Source organism: Melitaea cinxia, chromosome 6 (assembly GCF_905220565.1).
Source record: "Melitaea cinxia chromosome 6, ilMelCinx1.1, whole genome shotgun sequence".
Taxonomy (NCBI): domain Eukaryota; kingdom Metazoa; phylum Arthropoda; class Insecta; order Lepidoptera; family Nymphalidae; genus Melitaea; species Melitaea cinxia.
Window position 1 is genome coordinate 7,790,830 of NC_059399.1, and position 7,926 is coordinate 7,798,755.

Here is a 7,926-nt window from a genome sequence, read left to right on the forward strand (position 1 = left end):
ACTTAGGGTAACAAAGCTACCTCCTATTGTTATGTAATTTTTTCACAGCTTGGAACTCATATTTTTTTGACTCAACGTGTAAGTATTTTAGAAAAGATAGAGGTTTGTATATGTGACAAGACGCGCATAATATGTAGGTAATATTTTAAGTACTAAGCGATTTATTCAAAATAATCTAAGAAAATTATTGACGTTGTTTTTCCTTGTTTGAATCATAGATAAAATTTTAGAATTGAAATATTATTATTATTTTTCTTTTTTTTTATTTGATTTCACATTAAATTCATGGTAATAATAATTTTTGGAACGAAGTTCCTTGCGGCAGGCTTGACATTTGGCTGGGCGACCGAAGTGAAAAAAATGTGATACTAAAACCGTAAGAAAAATATATAACGGAAGTGACGTAATATCAGTCACACGACTGTATAATATGAAGTTTGTAAAACTAAAATGTTACTAGTAAACTTTTTTTAAATTATTTATGTAATTTTTTTATGTAATTTTATATGTCGATAAAGATACTTTTTTTTATTTCACTTAATAGTTTGAATTATTATTATTATTATTATTTTGTTTGATTTATTTTATTTTACGATATTTGTTATTTTCTAAAATACTAAATTTTCTAAATACTTTTATGTACATAATTAAAAACCAATCAACAAAATTTAAAAAAGTACTGAACTAGAAATATATATATAAAATTCAATTTTTTTTTAATTGTGTATCCGAAGGAACTTCGTTCCTACCTGGTGTCCCATGACACCACATAATTGTTATTTATTATATTTACTTTACTTCTACTCATATTTTTTTTAAACATTTAAAATAGTCACTTTCCAAAGCTAATGAACTGATCGTTGTATTCATGACGGCTTGTTGAGTTTTAATTGAGTTGGCCAAACAATTTTTTTTATGAAATAATAATCTTAGCAATCGAGGAAAGTAATAAAAAAAGAAAACGAAGATAACTAATGAATCCAATAAAAACACAAGCTAGCATTATTGGAAGCTCTAAACGAATTTCTCGCGAATCGATATCGCGAACAATTATCTCCTGTAATTTTTAACGTATTGAAATTCAATATAGTAAGAATGTGAGAAATTTAAAAAGGTTAAATTAGTCTGAAATTGCATTTGTTACAAAAAAAAAAAAATAATATTATTTTTATTTAACTTGCAATGTATTCATGTATGTATGGACGTAAGTATGTTTGTTGGGCGGAACCTTGCAACTCAATTTTGAACCATATAAATCTTCAAACGATTGAGCTAAAAAATTTATACACGTTTACTTTGGATGACAATGCATGTTAAATTTAGAATGACGTCACATAAGCTATGTGACGTCATTCTAAATTCAATATGACAGAACAGCCAAGATGGCGAACTAGTTATTTCTTATGTATTCATCAAATGAAGAGCTTATTGAGAGTAAGTCTTAAAGTGATGTTACGTCACTCTAAATCTAATATGGTGGACTTTTGAAGATGGCAGACTCGTTATTTTTAATGCACCCCTACAGTATGGGTATTAAATGAAAGGGCTTGCTGAGAGTAACTCGAAAAATAAAGTAACGTTACCTACTATTAATTCAATGACATTATTATATATATTCGATATAATATATTTAATACTTAAAAAGATGGCGGTGCTGTGTGGCTACGGCACTAAAGAATTTAGCCACCCTCTCTCTTCACGTGGGTGTCGTAAGAGGTGACTAAGGGATAACAAGGTTCCACAACCACCTTGGAACTTAAGAAGCCGACCGATGGCGGGATAACCATCCACCTGCTGGCTTTGAAATACACAGGCCGAAGACGGGCAGCAGCGTCTTCGGTGCGACAAAGCCAGTACTGCGGTCACCAACCCGCCTGCCCAGCGTGGTGACTATGGGCAAAACACATGATTTCACGTTATTTTTGGCGTAAACTTGTGGAGGCCTATGTCCAGCAGTAGACTGTATAGGCTGTAATGATTAAAAATATGGCGGACTACGTTTTTTATGCTTTCCTACATTATGGGTATTAAATGAAAGGATTAGCTAAAAATACCAGACTGAGAAACCTATTCAGCGATAACTAAAAAAAAATAATTAAATGAAAAGATTTATCTATGCAAACAAACAAGAAAATCAAATAACTTGTCTGATTGGTTTTAATTTTTAAAATTTCCAAACTAAGTTAGTACAAGTACTTAAATATCGCAACAAGCTTTTATATGCATGTCATAAAAATTGTCTTATGACTTTATATGTAGATAGTAAAAGTTTTAAGGATTTTCTTTTAAATTCTTTTTAGGACATTTAAAACTAAAACTTGTGTTTTAAAACTTTTTTACGTTTAATTTATTTGAAGTTACCCCTTAATATTAGACGTGATTTGGTATTAAAAAATATAAGGGATGAAATTGTGTCAAGCAAAGACACAGCATTGACGTTGTGGTGACGTTTTACAACGATTCATTCAGCTTCTCGCTCATGTTGCTTATCAATATTTTGATCATACTTTTTTTCGTTTGTATGTCTTCATATTATATTTGCTCGTTTCTTATAACATCTAACAAATATTGACCTTAAAAAATAAATATTAGAATTGACGTAAGAAATTGTCATTCGAACTTTTTTTTCCCCGTCTCGTGTTATTTTATTATTTTTTTAAACATCAGAATAAATAACAGTAACGTTTGATGGCGGAAGCTAATTTTTATGAAAAAGTAAACATTTCGCTGAGGGATTAGTATTTTTTTTAACTTATACAGATTAAATGACGTATATAAAAGTAATATCAATATAGGAAAAAAGAATGCATCTTTATTTTTATTACAGTTAAAATTTCACAATATTAAAAAAATTATGTGTATCTTCTTTTAGAAGCATCGTTCATCAAATTGATGCATCTCAAAATAAATAAACAAACCAATACATGATCGTTTCAATTAACCTTAAAAACTTATACATATACAGATAAAACGCGAGCACCAATAAAGGCATCAAGGCAATGATAGCGTGCATCTGCACAGCAATTCTCGAAGTACCTATAACGAAGTATAACGAGATCGCAATATGGAACGTTGCGATCGTTTCGTTTGTTACCGATGTGACCTAGTAATAAAAAAAAGAAGATTCCTTCTTCAAAGCCTAAAAATTCATTTATCATTTTGAAAATTCATTGCTATATGAGATGTTTTATTACATTTTTATAGAATAGTTTCTTTTGTAAAATACAAAGTTTTACTCCAGTATCCAGAGTAAAAATATATTTACATCTATTCGCTCTAAAGTATTTTTTATTAATATTAAAAATATTTCTAAATAACAATAATCCAAATTCCGCTGAGAATACAAATTATGAAATCAGTCAAATATTTGATTTGGTAGTTGATACGACAAACTGTTACAAAAGTTTTAATTTAATTTTTCATTGTATTAAATAAACAAAACCATTAATTTGTGTATAGCTGTAAAAATTATTCCTCATGATTTATGTATAAAGTACTAATAATATAAAACAAATATTTAAAATTTTTATCTATTTCTTTTCTATCTCCAATAAGATACGAAATAAAATTTCAAGGACTAAATTGTATTTAAGAACTTATAATAAGCTGGTGTTAAACTAAAGATTGTGAATTTCATTTGAAAAAAACCTTCAAAGCAGTGCTTAATATATAATACATCATTCAAGATAAAAGAAAGACTTGAACGTACTGTTTAACCTTTATTCTTACGCCAATTTGATTAGATAGGTGAATTAAAAAATTGGTACCTATTTTGTGGCAGAATATGTACAACAATTTGAAAACTATAGTTTTGGAATTAAAAGAAAATGAATGAATCAGAGCTGTGACCCAAAAGTAAATTAAAAAAAATCTCTTATTCAATATCTCTCTTACGAAATCGGTCTTTAATAATGAAGTTTAATTTTATTTAATTGTTGGCAAAAAATATTGTCAATATCAATAAATGTCTCATAAACCAACTACTACATACAATCGTATGATATATAAGTAAATAAACTTGACTTTGTTTGTGATTTTATGACAGTAGTAAGTAGTCAAGTATTAATATAAAATGGATAAAGATTAATTTGGGGTAATAACACTAAATCAGTTCAAGACTACTTACAAAGAACAGTAGTTACTATTTTTCTAATATTTTGCAACAATAAGCAAATTTCTGATATTTGCAAAAAAAAAACAATATTTCATTAAGAGGAGATGAAATAACAAAGTGTAAATATTATTTTTACAGTAATTACACTTGTTATTTTTTATTTATAATATTACCCACATTTTATCTCTTGGTAAATAAATAATAGTAACACAAGAAACTGCTCTGCTATTAGCTTGATATACTCATTTTAATTTGAAATATACCACTAAAAAACATAATATTATTATTATCAGTCAGTATTGTACCTATAGTATAAAGATATACTTATAATCGAATCACGATACTATTTGATATTTTTCTCTCACACACCTAGATTTTTTTATTATAAACTGGAAAAAAGTCAGGTTATTAAGATTAGAACTACCCGAATAATCAAGATTTTTCCAATACATACTACCTACATATACACATCACGACCAGATGTGCGGATGTGCGGATTATACAGAAGGTCGAAGTAAAGCTTATCATTTAGCTTACCGTTTGTATAATGTTGATATCACTGTCCATTCGGTGTACATATTCTGACCATAAGCCTAATCTAACTGCAGCGACACGAACAAAAAGGAAATGTATAAAATTGTAATTATGTCCAATATTTGTTTTCCAATTTACACTCAAAGGCTCTTACTAGTATATTAATCCTTTGTATGAGGTCTGCAAACACACCATGATACCACAAAGCAAAAATAATTACAAAGCAATACAAATAACTGTCATGTGCAGTTTTTGAACGCGTTAACACTGGAACATTAACCACTTTATGTAACAGCTGTTATATAAACATTCACAGGACAGGATAGATCCCCAGCCAGGTAATCAGGAAACCTTTATTATATCTTATTTTCTTAGATTTATCAATCAATGACTATTCGAAGCTCTTCGAATAGTTTTTAATAACAACCTTGACAAATTCTGTGCGTCCTGTGACAAGGGATACAAGTTAAAAATCATCATTTTACAAGTGAGCAGAAACAAGTTTTAAAAAATTCTTGTGCGTGAACTAAGTGGGCTAGTTTTAACTGGAGTGTATTCATTATAGAGCAAAACATTCTCTTTCAATATAAGTTTTAGTATTTTTTGTAAATATTTAATTTTAATTAATATTTACTCTAATTATTCTAATGCTTAAGAATATTATTATAATTTATTTTTTTGTTACTCGTATTCAAATAATATACCTGAATTTTATCACTTTACGAAAGTTTTAGATTCAAAGGGATCTGACTCTAGTTACATCAGTATTCACAAATGTATTGAAAATAAATATAAAATTAAATATAATCTCATTTAAATCACAAAGGACAAAAAATAGCATTGAATACTTATAGTGATTGATTACTGACAAAGGAGTACAAGTTGAAAAATATCGATATCACAATTTTTTTAGCACAAGTCACTTTGTAAAAACATTATTTCCGTAACTAAAGCAGATAGAAGAACATAAGTTACACCAAAAAAAGTTTTTTTTTTTTTTTTATAGCGTCCATAAGATGGCACATAATTAGTCTTTGACCATTCCATTTTGTATAGTGCTGTGTGGCTACGTGCTGTGTGGCTACGGCACTAAAGAATTTAGCCACCCCCTCTCTTCCCGTGGGTGTCGTAAGAGGCGACTAAGGGATAACAAGGTTCCACAACCATCTTGGAACTTAAGAAGCCGACCGATGGCGGGATAACCATCCAACTGCTGGCTTTGAAATACACAGGCCGAAGACGGGCAGCAGCGTCTTCGGTGCGACAAAGCCAGTACTGCGGTCACCAACCCGCCTGCCCAGCGTGGTGACTATGGGCAAAACACATGAGTTCACGTTATTTTTGGCGTAAACTTGTGGAGGCCTATGTCCAGCAGTGGACTGTATAGGCTGTAATGAATGAATGAAAATGAATTTTGTATAGAATCAAGTAAGAAAGAAGAAAAAAGAAGAATCAAAGTACCAAGCTATTACATAAATAGCTAAATCACTATGCGTTGTTACATTAATTGTAAAACGAAGGTAAATAGGCGCCCTCATTTCAATAGTTTGGACAACATCACCATATGTAAGAATTTGAGTACGTCATTAGTACGAAATGGGAAATATTCCAAACCTCTAGCTTGAAATGTTGTTTTAATGATTTAGTGTAGTGACAGCAATTAGTGTATTCCAATATTTTACACATTTTTATCCTCACATCTTTTGAAATACCTAAAAGTTTTGATAGGACTATTTAAATATAACTTGATTTTTTTTATATAGTAGAGATTAGAAATCGACTTTTGACGACTTCTTTAGATTCAAAAATTTTATATACTATTGTATTAAAAGACTTCGAAGTATTTTATTATTTATCGCATATTTGAAAAGTCAGAAAAAAAACAGTGCAAAAATATAACAGTATGTAAAAAACTGCCTCACCACTGAGAGCGATTTTTTACAGAAAACACTTGTCTGAAAAGCCACTCATTCTATAACTGAATGTTAAAACAACACGCAGAGAGACACACAAAGAGCGACAAAAACTATGCAATGAGATACATCTTTATTACACTTATATATAAAGTAAAACGCACTAAAACAATAAAACATTATTTTTTGTTTATTAAAATAAATAAAAAAGAATAGGAAAATAACAATATAGTAAGGCTTTGTAAAGCACTAAAGGTAGATTTATGTAAATTGACGTTGTTTAAAGCTAACGAAAACAAAAAAATAATAATTATTTTAGTAACGGTTTTTTGATTTAACATAAAAAGTTGATAAAAAACTTTAAACGTGATAATCAAATACGATACTCTTAATGGGAGCGATGAATTTTTTATTATATCCATTATTTCATACATTTAAAAATCAATAATGTTATAAAAATGTAAAGCTGTAAATTCGCTTACATTCTTAAAAGTTTTTTAAAATAATACCTATATTGTTCAATTACTTTAAATTTGAAATTTGGCATTACTTTTAATTTTTATCTATTTAATAAGTTTAATCAATAGCCTAATTTTAATTCTGACTTTATTCAATAATCAATAAAATTGTACAACTCGTAAATGAGTAACGCGACCTAATTTTATTGGTTTGTACTCACACACACAATTAAAAAGAAACAACAAAAACACAATTAAATATGAACATAATATTTCACGGACTCTCTATTGTTTACAGTTATCTCGTTATTAAATTTTTCCTTTTCATCCCAAATAATATAAATTTTCTGGATTAAGTAGTGAAATATTATTATTGCAATAAACGACCAATCCAGCAATTCATAAGCGTACATTAATAATTACTATTATTATTACTTTATTATTATTACTATTATTATTAGTTTGTCTCTTGTCTCTAAAATAAAGAGACTGATTTAAAAAAATATTTTCTGATTGAAATGTCAATCAAAAGCCTAATTATTAATTAAATTCGTGAAATCAATGAAATAAATAAAATCGGAATTGCCAAATCACGGTCTTTTGTGTCCATTATCAAAGAAACGTTTCTATTTTTAATTAATCTTTGTTCGGGAAGGTACATTTACGTAATGAAGGTAAAAGTTAAACTTAGAATAGGCGAATTTAACCTTTAATTGTAATTAATCATTAAAAACGGAAAACTGAGTCTTACATTTCACTTCAAAAGGGTCATTTTATAATATTTGCTTTGATATTTTTCAGTATATTGTAAACAAAGCGTATATGTTTTTAACCGACTTCAAAAAAGAAGGAGGTTACTCAATTCGACCATACATATGTTTTTTTATGTATGTTCGGAGATAATTTC